This window comes from Lemur catta, chromosome 7, assembly GCF_020740605.2.
Source record: "Lemur catta isolate mLemCat1 chromosome 7, mLemCat1.pri, whole genome shotgun sequence".
Lineage (NCBI taxonomy): Eukaryota > Metazoa > Chordata > Mammalia > Primates > Lemuridae > Lemur > Lemur catta.
This window is the reverse complement of record NC_059134.1, coordinates 37849787-37864425: the sequence shown is the minus strand read 5'-3', so window position 1 is coordinate 37864425 and position 14639 is coordinate 37849787. Positions and strand designations below refer to the sequence as shown.

Below are 14639 nucleotides of genomic sequence, written 5' to 3'. Positions count from 1 at the left end.
TCCTTGATGTTAATGACATTGACAGTTTTGACAAGTACTGTACTGGTCAGTTATTTTGTAGCTTTTTCCTCCATTGGAATGATCTCATATTTTTCTCATGATTAAGCCAATATTATATGTTTGGGCAAGGAAACCACAGAATAAAATTGTCATTCTCATCACATCATATCTAGAATACAAACTATCACCATGACTTATTAATGTTGACCTGGATCAGAGGTAGTGTTTGTCAGGTTTATTCATTGTAAAGCTATTCTTCTCTCCCGTTTCCAAAGAGTACTATTTCAAAGGAAGTCACTATGTCCAGCCCACACTTAAAGAGTATGGAGTTATGCTCCTTTTCCTTGAGGGTAGAATATCTACCTGCATAATTTGAAATTCTTCTGCAAGGCAGATGTATCTCTTGTCCCCCATTTCTTTATTTAGTCAATCATTTGTTTATATCACTATGGACTTATGTATATTTATTCTACGCTTTGGGTTACAATTTAATTATACATTATTTAACTTATTGCTCCAATTTTTCCAGTTTGGGAGCTCTTTCTGTTGGCCTTTGGGTCCATTAGATATTACCTTCATCATTACCTTTTTTGTTGTTGTTGTTCTTAGTATTTCTTTACTTTCTGGCATTATAGAATATTCCAAGATCACATTTTATATTTCCTGTTCTACTAATAGCTGACAATATTTTTATCTTGCTTTTAAACAAACAAGGCTAACCTGAACATACAATTCTGCTTAAAAAATTTTTTCTCCCTCTTTTGGGCCTACTCTTTGGATATAGGAAAAATAAAAGAAATTAGTAATCAAATAAAATTGATCACTGTGCATTTAAATAGATATTTAATGAGAATTTTATACACAGGCCCTCAAATCAACTACCAATCCTCCATGAGGGAAACAAACTGGAAATCTTGCAGTTAATTATTTTCTTTTGAACTAGTTATTCCTTCTATAAAAACAAATTATAGAGGGGTTCATAAGTGGTACCAACCACAGGTGAGGCACTTGCAAATGTCTGAGCATTCCTTTGAATCTACTTCCTTCTCCACTGAAATCTTTGCCAGCCAGCTGTTTGCGTGCCCTGAGCCCCTGATCTTGGGGACTGGAAATTCAACCTTCATCTTTACTCATCTTACTTGCCTCTACTGCTAAAGGCTTTTCTCAAAACTGTTTTTGAAGTTGCTCAATTTGCTTTTGCCTTTTCCCTAAGGTATCAGAGAGCAATAGTAATAACAGCTCAAATTCCTTGAAAACTTTCTATTCAGTAAGCCTATGCTAAACAATTTATATACATTGTCTGATTTAACCTTCCTAACAATAGTATGGGATAAAAGTATTTTAGAATCCCAGTTTAAGTAATATGCTTACAGGCATAGGATGGGGAAGTGGTGGAATAATCCTATTCTCTTAATAATTATATTGACTTTCATGGAAATCCAGATCAGAGATCTTGGCTGGAATATTAGCAGCTATATTTTGGGGTAGAGGGTTTTGTTTGTTTTCTTTGTATTAGCATAAGATGAGCACACATGAAGACATAATTTCTAATAAACTGCACTTTAAATAACCAAATTTCTGTATTTTCTGAGACAGACTCTTTTAGTGCTAGTAGAGCAGATGGTACACAGATTTTGATTTGCAAAAAGCTAGACTCAAATTCTGATTCTGCTGCTTAACTAGTTCTGGAATCTTATACACATTACTTGAATTTCCTTAGCCTCAGCTCTTCATCTGAAAAAGAAAAGGAAGATTTAATCAATGTCAAAGAATTATGATAAGAATTAAATGAGATAATTATATCTAAGTTCTAATGCCCCTCTTGCTTTAACTATAGACAAAGTATCTACTGAAGACCCTCAATAAAGACAGTTTCAGAAATTTTCAGAATTAAGTGAGACTGATATCTTTTGTGTAGTTATTATTCATTTCTCTGCCATCCATAATAATATTTCTGAGCTCAACTTTATTCTTTACCTTCTAATAAACTGTTAGAATGATTACCTAAGTTTTTTCAAGTAATATTCTTTCCTCAGATATAGAAATATCTTTCAATCCTGGGGGCTACTGGTCTAAATTTTCTCTCAGCCTTATCCTGGCTTCCTCCTCAAATACCTATTACTTATCAGTATCTTAGTGGTAGTGGGTTTTTATATGAGATAGTGAAGTGTTCTCAATAAGAATAGCAAAGATCAGTCCAGAAAGCATTCTTTATTCCTCCATAATTGCTTGTCATTTATTGAACAGTGTCTACTTTTATTAGATAAGATTAAACTACCAATGCTTGTCCCATAGTTTTTGCTAGCTATGAGATTTTAAAATCCTATCTCTTTTTCTTAGTGGTAATGGGTTGTTCTTCTAAGTCAACACTTAAAATATTCTTGTCAAGAGTCTGAGGTGGTGCATCCTCATATCACACTTAGTCTTTGGTTGCTCATGTTTTCCAGAGATGATTTAATGGGCTTTTTTCTACCTCCTCCATTGGTAGGGAGAAGGAAGCTGAGGACAGACCACATCCTTGATTAGTTATCTTTCCCTTTGAAATATTTCTCCCTTTATCTAAAATGAATTCCCTCAGCCATACTTGACATCATTACTCCCACCATTTCTCTCATGTGTCTTCCATGTTTTCTATTACCACCTTCACATGTTACCATTTAAACATGTTTTTATATTAATGAAAAAGAAAAAGTCTTTTTATCTTTTATCTTATTCTTGCTACTACTGTCCTTACTCTTATTCTGTTTCACATCTAAATTTTTTGAAACATATGTTGGGCAGGCTGTGAACAATTCCTCATATAATTGTCTCTCCTTAATCCTCCGTAGTCAGACTTGCTCTGAACTTTAACCCTCATTTTAATGTTGGTTGGCCAGTGTTTAACTCTATTGGCCATGTGTCTTAGAAAATTTCTTTCGTAGGTTCTTGTTATAAGTCTCTCTGGTTCCACTTTTACCTTTCTGGAGATTCTAAAACTACTTTGTGGGCTGTCCATCCTCTCTCCACCACTTAGTGACAATGTTCCCTTAAGAACCACAAGGGCTTTTATGGGTTGAAGAGAACTATCATTTTTATAGTCTATAACTAACCCTACATCATTTGTGAGAAAAGTTACTATTTTATCTGAAGGAACATAGTAAATCATGACTTAAAGTAAAATCTCTCCTCTATTTTGGCCAAGAGATCTCATCTCCTCCTGAAGCAACTGAATTTACTTCTTACACTGAAATTAGAATTACTGTCACTATGATTTTATTTTATTATAGTTCCAATATATAAACTTTGCTATTAAAATTAAACTATGAATTATAACTTTATAGTGTGAGAATAGGGATAACATATTTCTCCCATTAGCATTTAGGTCCATGTGTATATTATCTCTTATTTCTCTCATTTCTAAATTATATGATAGGTAGATTATATTTGCACTATCAGGGTAAAAGTCAGGAAGACAGGAAAGTTTGAATTTAGGAGGTTTCAAAGCATGAGATATATCCCAGAAAAGTCAGCTTGGATAGAACACAGAAGGAAGATGAATGAGATATTAGAAAAGAGGGTTAGGATGGAATAAAACAGAGAAAAACATCAAAAAATCTGGTGAGGTTTTATGAAGATTAGAAAAGGAATATCTATTAGAGAAGTAACAAAAGTGCATGAATATTTTCATGATAAAATATCATTTTCTATTTTAGTAAAAAATTGATCTAAAAATAACCAAAAATAAAATAAAAACTAATAAACATTGACTAGATATATAATGTTCTTATTAAGTATAATTATACTTGTTACAAAACTCCTCCATTATAATTCTTATAGTTTATATTCCAGGTATAATTTTTAAACCAATTTTTCAAAAAGATACTCATTTTTATGCGAGATAGTGAAGTGTTCCCAATAAGAATAACAAGGACCAGTATCGAAAGTGTTCTTTATTCCTTCATAATTGCTTACCATTTATTGAACAGCGTATATTTTTAGTAGATAAGATTAAATTATCAATGCTTATCCCATGGTTTTTGTTAGCTATGGGATTTTAAAATCGTATTTATTTTTCACATCTTTTAGCCATTTATTTCTGATCAGCTTCACCTGTGGCAAATTATTATGCTGATTGATTTTCTCCCAAAAGTTTACCATTTATAAATCCCAATATGGAGCTCAATGAGACCTGAATATTTGGCATTCTTTATTCTCTTATTACTTGACTATTAAAAGTGATGATGGCTGCAAAATCAAAACCTGAGTTCTTATTATCACATTACATTATTGAAACTAATCTGATCTTTACTCCCATTCTGTAGGATGTCTATTTGTTCCGTTGATTATTTCCTTGGCAGTGCAGAAGCTTTTAATTTAATCAAGTCCTATTTATTTATTAATTTATTTTATTGTTGCTGTGATTGCCCTTGGGGTCTTCTTCATGAATTCTTTGCCTAGGTCAACATCTAGAAGAGTTTTTTCAACATTTTCTTCTGGAATTCTTACAGTTTCAAGTCTTAGATTTAAGTCTGTGATAAATCTTTATTAGTTTTTGTGAGTGGTGAGAGATATAGATACTCTTTCAATATTTTACATATGGCTATCCAATTTTCCCAGCTTCATTTATTGAATAGGGGGGGTTCTTTTCTCTGGTGTATATGGTTGTCTACTTTGTCAAAGATCAGATGGCAAAACGTGGATGGTTTTATATCTAGGTTGTCTCTTCTGTTCTACTGGTCTATGTCTCTCTTTTTCTGCCAGTACCAAGCTGTTTTGATTATTATAGACTCATGGTAATGTTGTCTAAAACATGGCACCGCAGAAAAGTGGTTAGGAGTCAAGTCTCTGGAGCCAGAACTTCCTGGGTTTAAATTCTAGATTCTCTATTTATGAGTTGTTTAGTCAAAGAAAAAACCTTACCTTTCCCTATGCAGTTTTCTCAACCAGCAGGAAAGAATTGCGGCAGTTTTAAAACAAGTTTGTAAATTTTTTGATGTTCCTAGCATAAAGAAGTATACTACATGTCTCTTTCTCTTGACTCTGAACTAGACTTTTAATTCACTTATAATTAATAGACTTCAGCAGACCTACTGCTTTGTGTCTTACAAGACTGGGTAAAAAAAAGGCTTCTACTTGTTTTCCTCTATTTGTTCTGGCAGAAGCCAGTCCACATGTAAGAAGTCCAATTACCCTTGATTCATGTATAGTCAATCTAGTCAACAGCTGCAGCTGACTTCCCAGCCAATATACAGCATCAACTGCCACCTGTGGACAAGAGTCCTTTTGCAAATTCAGTCACTTTAAGCTTCAGATGACTGTAGCTCCAGCTGCTATTTGGTTACAACTGTATGAAAGATTCCCAGTAAGTAAATAAGCACCCAGGTGAATCTTTATCAAATTCCTAGTCCACAAAATTGTGAACAAAATAAAATAATTGTTGTTTTACAACATTAAGTTTTGGAGAATTTTTTAGTGCAGCAGTAGTAACCAGAAGAGATAAGATGTAAGTAATACCACCTGTTATAATTGTTATGAAAATTAAATTGTTAGGTAGATAGTAAGGGATCTCTGGCTCTCCTAGGGACAAAAGCAGGCACCCTACCTTGGTGCTGCCTCCAGCAGTTGCCACACCTGGGGGACAAAGGACAAGGTGCCCTTCCTTGGTGCTCCCCACCTTTATCCTTCCAAGCGATTTCCATACCTGGGGAAGGAGAAATGTCTTGCCAATCTGCAAAAGAATGCAGGGAATTTCCCAGCTGATGGGCCACACAGCCCAAGCACAGTAGGATCTGGAAAACAGAGAACAGACTGCCAACCGGAAAAAATAATATGTGTAAAAGCACTTAGAACAATGCCTAAGTAATGCCCAAATTAAACATCTATGCAAAAAATTCTAGCTGACATTAATATAGTGGTCAATTTCTGCTTCCTAATAGACTAGAAAATAGTGAATTTTCAGGATGAAATTTAAAAGACTAAAAATCACTAAAGTAACAAATGAAAGGTATTGAAGGGAATTAGAAATATTTCACCCCAAAATATGGCATTTTGATATGCTAGACTGACTGAAGAAGCCTCAAGTTCTCTCACCTTGGAATCTCCCAAAATCTTAAGTTTCTTTGTTTGTCTGAGGTCCAGACACACCTAGGAGAACAACTGTTCTTATCTTCTCCTCCTTGTAAGACGAGTAATGTGATCACACCTGAACAGACACTTTACAAAGATAACCTCCTCTCCTCTCTCAGACTCATTTAAATTCCAAAGGGAACCATTTACCAGCTAATGTGGTTCCCCATCCATCCATTCATCCTCCCTAGTAATCCTTTATTGTCCCTGAATAGAATTTCTCTTTCCTGCCCTCCTGTAACCCATTTTACCAGAAAAACATATACAAGCTTCTGAACACCACCAGGGAGATGAATCTTCATTTTCTGAGTGTTCCCATGTATACATGTTAAAATAAATTTGATAACGTTTCTGTTAATAATCTATATTATTGTGAGTTGATTTTTAGCAAACTTTCTGAGGGTCCCAACATTATTAATATGCAATGGAGGCCGGGCGCGGTGGCTCACGCCTGTAATCCTAGCACTCTGGGAGGCCGAGGCAGGCGGATCGTTGAAGCTCAGGAGTTTGAGACCAGCCTGAGCAAGAACGAGACCCCGTCTCTACTAAAAATAGAAAGAAGTTATATGGACAGCTAAAAATATATATAGAAAAAATTAGCCGGGCATGGTGGCGCATGCCTGTAGTCCCAGCTACCCGGGAGGCTGAGGCAGGAGGATCGCTTAAGCCCAGGAGTTTGAGGTTACTGTGAGCTAGGCTGATGCCACGGCACTCACCCTAGCCTGGGCAACAGAGTGAGACTCTGTCTCAAAAAAAAAAAAAAAAAAAAAAAAAAAAAATGCAGTGGAGTGGCTTATTCATCTTGCACAGTACCTAAGGCCCATAATACTCTTAAGGACACATAAAAGTGTCACAATTTTAACTTTTTTTCAAATCAGAAAAAAATAAATCTGATAATAGTGAATATTTAATAGTAAGTATAGTCTGGATGATATTCTTCTTTATAACATAAATTTTATAGTCATAATTTTAAAATAATTTTCAGTGTATTTTTAGGGAGAAAGAGGATTATGAAGGCAAAAGTGCCTGGAGTCCACAAAAGTAATAATGTGCCTCTGAACATACATGGATTAATATAGGTTGATGATTGATAATAACCTTTTAGAGCTTCCAGCCCTAATGTTATTCTGGAATTCTTGTTTTTAAAATTTTTTTTGAAAACTCATTTGTATATTTGGGTTCTTATTCAGTTCCCCACTAAGCTAACTCTGTACAACGGTAACTCATATATGCAAAATAAACTGAAATTCCTAAAGTTACTACAGAAAGGATTCAAGAGAAACATTTAGGCTGAATAATACGTGATTGTCAAAGAGATGCCAAACTTCTTGGTATCTTATCTTAGATCTACTCTTAATTTTGCATGTAGAGTTAGCTCCACTCAAAATAGTTTCATCCATAAAACTATAAATTTGTATGCTCTCTAAGAGCTATTATAATTTTGCATCTTTTTTATCAGTTCAGGTCTATTTGGAGATGGGAGTTTTCAAAATTTGAAAATATATTTTAAGGTGGCAAAGGATATTTAGACAATTGTGTGTGTGTTCAGTCTACAATATGTATGAAAGTATATCTCTCTCTCATTTTGTTGGCATTGTATGTTGCATTAGCATTTACAGAATATTTGTAGGTTTTAAGGGGTATCTCTGATTCTTTTAGCAAAATTAAGTACTGCCAATAATTTGTCTGATCTTCTGAGTTGATCTTAAATTATGCCTAAAAAGAAAGGTAATTATGAACCCTGAAAGCACTCAGCACACCCATGCATTAAGTTCTGGGTGATGATGAAAGACTAGCTGTCAGGTTCACGAACTGTCCTTGATTCTTGGTGCACTCTTTCGGAAGAATGACCAGACACACCAATAGCAAAGCAAGCAAGAAGCAAAGTTTATTGAGCAAAAGCAGGATATGTTTGCCACAGACAGCGAATGGGCCCCTGTTGCTACAGGAGGCCTTGACTATTAACTGAACTTTTATTTTATATCATCTGGGTTGGATCCTACCTGGCAGGAGTTGTTCATGTGTCACCTTGATGCACAGTTATTAGGTATATAACCTGAGCCTTACTGCACATGCAGATTTCCTATGAGCGTTTCTGAAAGCACACTTGTGGGAGGGGGCAAAACCACAATGCAGATTTATGCTAATGACATGATAATTGGCCCAAGGTTACTTTTAGTCACCATCCAGACCCCATTGTGCCTGCACTGTTCGAACCTTCTAGGAGTTCCTTCTTCCAGGAATCCTTGGCCACTTTTGTGGTTAGTGTGCTGAGTTCTGATTGGCAGGGCATCTTCCTCCCTCCTGCTGTGGTTATCTGAAGTGGGGCACTTGTCCTCTGTCCCCTGGAGAGCTGGAGGCCCCTTCACTATCTACCTAACATAGCCAGCAAATTTTACATCTAACTGAAACATTCCAGCTATCTGATATAATATTGACCAAAGTAACATTTAACTGCCAAGTCTGGAAGAGAATCCTGATTTAGACTTCTCTAAAAATAAACTATAGTATACATAAACTAATATTACTTTATTATAGTTTCTTAAAAATCTTCTTGTACACAACACATTTAGTAGTGCTGTGGAAAAATATTAGATATAGTCCTTGACAATGCTGAGTCTATGAACTAGTTTGTGAAGTAAAAACTTGCATATGGTGCCATGTGCATGAAAGTTCATTAGATTGACAAAAGAATAAGGTTCTAATTCCAGTTCCATAACTTAACAATTGAAGAATTCTTATCAAATATTTTATCTGCTTGAACTTCATTTTCTTCTTCTGCTAAATTCAGATAATTAAGCTTTTCCCATCAGCTGCAACATGTGTTTATGAGGGGTGAAGGGGGATATTAAACATGAAACATTTAAGTGGTAATGTAAGAGAGCAGTGTTGGTAATTGTAGTAATAATAGTGGCAGTGTTAATAGCAAGAAATAAGGAATAAACATAAGCACTGATGTCTTATAGAAAATGTGGATTTAGAAAGAAAACTTCACAGATATGCCTTTTAATTCAAAAGCAGTGTTAATTTAGCATGCACTGAAAAGCAAAAATACTGCCCCAGGAATGTGAAAATTAATAGGAATTGATTATTTATCTTTAAGGACTTTTCACTCTAGAAGAGAACTTACATACAAACACAAGCAACACAGATATTAAAAAATCTGTTAAAAATTTTAAAAATTAAAAAAATAAACAGAAGATTCTATAAGAACTTCAATATAGAGGAAGAATTTCTAACTTATTAAATTTCATTATTTAATAATATTTTTAAATTGGGGCTCATACTGTTCAATTTTTCTAAGGATATTTAAAATTACTTCACAATTTCATATAAGAAATGAAATTTTAATATCTCAAAGGGAGGAACAGCATTACCTTAGGAGAAAGGACAATCTTTGCCATGATATTTTCAGCTTAGCAACTTACATATAACCAATTATTTATTTTATTTATTCTCATTTACCATAGAATTTTGATGACCTATGCATAAGAAAACAAAGCTCATAAATTGAAGTCTGGAAAACCAAAAGAGGTTTAAAATACAGCAAGATGATGCAAAGAGGTATGGTCAATTTATTTCATAATGATAGCATAGTTATATTTTAATAGAGGTTTCATAAAGGGGGTTACTCACAAACTGAATCATGGAATATGCTAGACAATATAGGATGGGGCAGAGGTAGAAAAATATAGGTTGTATAATATAATCATTTAGAGTTTGTCTTTTGAGTTAAACATTAGGTTAAATATTAATGAACTCTGCTCTGTGATTTTGGGCATCACTGAACCTCTTACAAATAATTTTTTAAATGTATAAAATGGGGGTTTAAAACATGCATCTTTTAGATTATCATGATGATTACATAAGATAGGTAGTTCATGCAAAAATCTTAGCATGATATTTAACACATGCCAAGTGCTAAATAAATATTAATAGTTTTCCTCCATCTATTCCCTCCATTTTCTCCCCTTCCCTTCCACTCCCTGCCCTCTCATTCTTTCATTTTCTTTTTCTTCATTATTATCCTTTTCTTATTATTACTATTATTATTTTGTGTAGATAGAGTTAAATATTCAGCAAGGTGTGTGAAAGGTAGAGTGAGAGACATTCTTACCTGTGGTTTGTTCCAGAATAGAGAGTATATATTGTGTCACATTAAGGATATGGACCTATGAGAGAGCCAACCTATATTTTGCTTTTAGAAGGATCTTTTTGATATTACTGTAGAGAATAGATTGGTTGAAGCAAGAATTACAACAGAAATGCTTGTTTGGAGCCTGTTCCAAAGTCTAGGAGACACAGCATGATGGTATACTACGGCAAACTGGCCAGAGAAGGAAGATAATGACATTGATTGTAGGATTATTTAGGAAATGGTGACTGTGGTGAATAAACATGCATTGAGGTGTCTGTGAAGAAGAAGGGATTTAAGATGCATCCAAGATTGCTGATTCAATCATTCTATAAACCTTGATAAATATATTTTAGATATGCTGAATGAACTATTTGAGTCACATTGAGAATGCATTATTATTTTTTAAAAACTAATCAACATATTTGATCTCTGATATTCAAAAGAAAGAAACAAAGAAAGAAAAGAAAGAAAGAAAGAGAGAAAGAAAGAAGAGAGAACAAAAAGCTATAGTGACTAAAACATTCCATGAGGTAGAAGAAATTATATTTCTAATGTCTATAATTCCTCCTGTAGAGAAATTTAAAATGTCAGATGGTAAAATCATGCAGTACTTGCATTGTATTTTAAAGTTTTAAAAGAGAGAATATTGGCTAGTTGACAATTGTTATGTGAGGTTCATTGATTTAATTGGATGGTTTTGTAATAACGCCAACCTCTGTGAAAAACACACATAAGCACTGCTGAAAGTAAAATGCTAGGAACGCTCACTTGACAGGGAGAAATATGCTAAAAGGCAGATTTAGTAGAGGGAATGATGAATTGAAACATTAAGTTCTGGTTTGGAAAATAACTTTTTGGCTCTGCAAATAGCAGTGTTAACTATAAAAAATAAAAAGATCTTTGCATTAAAATTTGACTTTTATATAATACTTCATATTTGTCAATTGGAGCATAGAATTAGAGCTTTAGTAGCAGAATAAACAGGCTGAGATAAGGATGTGTTAACTATTGGATTGTCCATAACCTATTGCTATCAAGTTGGTCAGTGGCAATTTTGACATTTTAATAGATGATATCTAAGATACAAGAAGTCAACTTATCTTCTTTTAAAACTATGAGGAGGGGAGTAAGCTTATGTTAACAGAATCCTCAGTTCCTGGAAGTATTCCAAAATTCTCTTCATGCTTAAGGATTTCTAAACTTTCTTAAAATTTTGGTTTAGATCCATGTGTTTCACAATTACATCACTGGAAGAACAGACTATTGATCCCAGGAAAGGAATAATTCTTTGTTATTATTGGCCCAATAGTCTTCTTAGACCCCATTGAACAATGAAGAGTTCTAATTCTCCTTTTCTTTTTTTTTTTTATTTCAGGATATTATGGGGGTAAAAACGTTTTGGTTACATGTTATGACTTTGCCACATAAAAACCATGATTTGAGGCATGCCCTCCCCCCTACAACACTCACCACTTCCATTAGTTGTGAGTTTACCCACTCCCAACCCCCCAACCCCCCAACCCCCAAAGAATATTACTACTGTGTGAGCACCTTAGTGTTGATCAGTCAGTGCCAGTTTGATGGTGAGTATATGTGGTGCCTACTCTAACATTCTTGTGAAACCTTACTTCGGAGGATGGGCTCAAGCTCTATCCAGGACAATATAAGAGGTGCTAGATCACCATTGTTTTTTATAATTGAGTAGTATTCCATTGTATACATATACCATATTTTATTAATCTACTCATGGATTGACAGGCACTTGGGTTGTTTCCACATCCTTGCTATAGTGTAATTCTCCTATTCTGATTAATACCCAGAAAAAAAGCCTGAGCGTAACAAAACATCTTTTATGACATTTCAACCAAATAGAGTTTCAATAAAGAGAAAACCAATACTCTGGATAACCCTGGGTCCAATGTATAGTATTAATGTATGTTGAAATGAATATTGAGGACATTATTATGACCATAATGGCAAAGTTCTTAAATCTACATTTAAATAGGGAAACTCAGAAATGACTTGATCTAATGAAATGAATTGCTGGTTTGAAGTTATTTTTCCATTTTTTAATTAGGTTGTTTTGTTGTTGAGTTGTAGAAGTTCCTGATATATTCTGAATATTAACTTTCCATCACAAATGTGATTCTCAAATATTTCCTTCCATTGGTCATAAATGTTTAAGCAACATGAAATCAAGGATCCCATCTGTTCTTTTTATCACTTTATTTTTTTTTTCAGTGGCTGGCACATATTATACCATCTATTCATGAATTTTCAATTATACAATATTTTAAAATTTATATTGAAAAGAAAACTGAAAGTAAAAATGTCAAATATTAACTGATTATCTCTTAGTGATGAGAATCATAATTTTTATCTGAAGCTTTGGTTTGTATTTTCCAAATTTTGACAAGAGGAATGCACATTTTTACATCAGAAAAATATATTAATCCTGCCCTCAAGAAGTTTAGAGAAGAAATTTCATTACATAAAGAAATTAAATAGGATTTTAAATTACAGTGAGACCTCATTTAGATGTTCTCACTGTTGAATTTGTGGTACCTCCTTAGTAATCCTGATAATATAAGTGCCAGAAACAGTGCTAAGTATTTTAAATGGATTTATATTTGTCTTCACAACAGCCTTTAGTAGAAGGTGCTATTAAATATTATTATATCACCATTTTATGAATGTAGAAACTGAGCTTTAAAGCAGTTAAGAAAACACACACACACGTAGTTATTGGAGTTATGATCCAGTGCAGAAAATATTATTAGAGAGCCCACCTCCTACTACAAAAATTTTACTGTCTTAACAAAAGAAAATGTGTTTTATGTAAGTTATCAGTAGTGATCATTACTGTTTTTTTATTCAATCAAAGCAGCTTTTGGCCAACACTCAAATTAATTATTCCTCATCATGAAACAATTAGGTGAAATAGAATGTTCTGTTAAGAACCAACTGACTTTTTCTTTCAAAGGACATACATAAATTAAAATTAAGCAAATTATCAATGACCTACCAACTTCATGTGCTTAAATAAAAGAAATATCTTAATTGATTATCATTTATTTCAAAATAAAACGACTTACCTGGAACTGTAAATATCTAGTGACTTATAATTTTGAAATAAATATTAAACATAAGTAAAAACAAATTGTTAAAATATTAATCATGAAAGCAAATGAATATAATTCATCACCACTTTGGTTAAGTTATAGTTTCTTGTGAACTAAGGAAGAAAAGAAAATATAGATTGATAGATATATTGCTCTCATTGTCCAATGACAAAGCATACCAATTATTTTTGAAAGTATATTTTCCCTAACATCAATTATAGTGTGTATTGATCATGCACATTTTTACATAGGGTCATTAAGTAACAAAATTAGCAATGGGTCTAACTTCCTCTTTGCAAAGAATAAAGCACTTTCCTGATGGACAGTACTTACGTTTCCTTTCTGGAAAAAATGGAAGTGTTTATAACTAAATCAATATACACCAATAATATTTACACAGTGACCCTGAGTCTTATAATCTACAAAAATTCAGATGATGTGACATAAAGAGAGAGTTTAAATAACTTGGATGAATGTTTAACATATGCTTCTTATAACATTTCTTTATCATAAGAATTACCTTGGAAATGTTTTAAAAATTCAACTTCCCAGACTTAACCCTGGACTCATTGAATAAGAATTCCTTAATAGAACCTAAGAGTATCCCCCAAATATTAAATATTTTTATTGTGTACTTTACAAGTATGGATTATGGTCAGTTAATAATTTTATTTTATAACAGTTCATAAAAGTTTAATATTTCAGACTAATTGAAGAAAAAATGTCATATTTTCAAAGCAAGATATACAGATGACATTTTTATATTAGGCTGCAAAAATTTAAAAGCTAAGAAAGAACTAATTAAAAACAAGAGAGAAACTCCTTTTGTTTCTACACAGGTGTATGTATATTAGCCATTTTTTAATAATAAGTGTAAATCTGCAAAAGCATGCTGATAAGCATTGCACTGATACCTCACAGAAGTACCAAATAGCAGGGAAGTAATACTATGGCTGCCATAACCATAATAGATCAAAAAAAAAAAAAACACAACAACAATAAAAAAAAAAAAAAACAGTGTGGCATCTGTAAAAGGTATTGAAGGGGCTAAGTATTTCAGCACCATTTTTGCTCATGTTGTATTAATATCTCCATTTCAAATAGTATTAATTTTTGAACATGATTGCTATAAAAATCTTGGAGTTAAACTATTTCAGTTGTGAGAATTAAATTTCTAAAATCTCCATAGTAGGAAACTTTGTATTGAAGAAAATGAAACACTGTAGGAAATATAAAACTAAGTGTTTAAAAGTGTCCTATAAGTCTGTGAAAAC

General features: G+C 33.2%; 1 long non-coding RNA gene across 1 annotated transcript in view; it reads right to left on the bottom strand.

Annotated features, from left to right (window-relative positions):
• Positions 1-1672: 1672 nt before the first annotated feature.
• LOC123642225 overlaps positions 1673-14639 on the bottom strand; it is a 35915-nt gene continuing 22948 nt past the window's right edge. Inside the window, exons 2-3 of the long non-coding RNA XR_006736397.1 lie at positions 5681-5768; positions 1673-1734 (exon numbers count right to left, since the gene is read on the bottom strand). This is a non-coding gene — a long non-coding RNA (uncharacterized LOC123642225). The remainder of the gene's footprint in view (positions 1735-5680; positions 5769-14639) is intronic.